This window comes from Chrysochloris asiatica, unplaced genomic scaffold, assembly GCF_000296735.1.
Source record: "Chrysochloris asiatica unplaced genomic scaffold, ChrAsi1.0 scaffold00400, whole genome shotgun sequence".
NCBI classification, from domain to species: Eukaryota; Metazoa; Chordata; class Mammalia; order Afrosoricida; family Chrysochloridae; genus Chrysochloris; species Chrysochloris asiatica.
This window is the reverse complement of record NW_006408918.1, coordinates 1,405,757-1,407,181: the sequence shown is the minus strand read 5'-3', so window position 1 is coordinate 1,407,181 and position 1,425 is coordinate 1,405,757.

Genomic DNA, 1,425 nt, shown 5'->3' with positions numbered 1-1,425 from the left:
TGCCTACATGACTGATTAGTCCAACATGTCCATATACTGAGAGCAGCTACATTGCAGAGTAGTCCAACATATCCATATATAGAGTACTAGCTACATGACAGATGAGTCCAATATGTGTAAATATAGAGGACTAACTACAAGGCAAATTAGTCCAACATGTTCATACACAGAAACCTGCCTACATGACTGATGAGTCAAACATGTCCATATACTGAGAGCTGGCTACATGGAAGGTATATCCAACATGTGTATATATAGAGGATCAGCTACCAGGCAGATGAGTCCAACATGTCCATATATTGAAAGTTAGCTACATGCCAGAGTAGTTCAGCATGTCCATATACAGAGAGCTAGCTACATGGCAGAGTAGTCCAACATGTTCATACAGTGAGAGTTGGCTACATGGCTGATGAGTCCAACATGTCCATAAAGAGAGAGCTAGCTCCATGGCAGAGTACTCCATCTGGTCTAAATAAAGTGTTCTAGCTACATGTCAACTGAGTCCAACATGTAGATATACTGAGAGCGAGCTACAGGGTAGATGAGTCCAATATGTGTATATATAGAGGACTAGTGACATGGCAGAGTAGGCCAACATGTCCAAATTAAGAATTCTATCTACATGTCAGATGAGTCCAACATGTGTATATATAGAGGAATAGCTACAAGGCAGATGAGTCCAACATGTTCATACATGGAGACCTGGCTACATAACTTATAAGTCCAACATGTCCATATACAGAGAGATAGCTACATGGCAGATGAATCCAACATGTCCATATACAGAGAGCTAGCCACATGGAAGAGTAGTTCACCATGTCCATATATAGCGTACTAGCTACATGGTAGATGAGTACAACATGTCCATATACTTAGAGCTAGCTACATGGCAGACAAGTTCAATATGATCATATACAGACCATGACAATCAGATCACATATACATGAACAGAGAGCTAGCTGCATGGCAGACAAGGACAAAATGTCCAAATACAGAGGTAGCTACATGCAACATGTTCATATACAGAGTTCTAGCTACCTGGCACATGAGTCCAATATGTCCATATACTGAGAGTTAGTAACATGACAAAGTAGTCCAACATGTCCATATATAGAGCACTAGCTACATGGCAGATAAATACAACATGTCCATATACTGAGAATGATCTACATGGCATAGAACACCAACATGTGTATATATAGAATACTAGCTACATGGCAGATAAGTCCAACAAGTCCATATACTGAGAGTTAGCTACATGGCAGAGAAGAATAATATGGCCATATATAGAGTAGTAGCTACATAGCATATGAGTCCAACATGTTCTTATACTGAGAGCTAACTACATGATAGAATAGTCCAACAGGTGCATATACAGAGTACTAGCTACATGCCAGATAAATCCAACATGTGTATATATAGAGG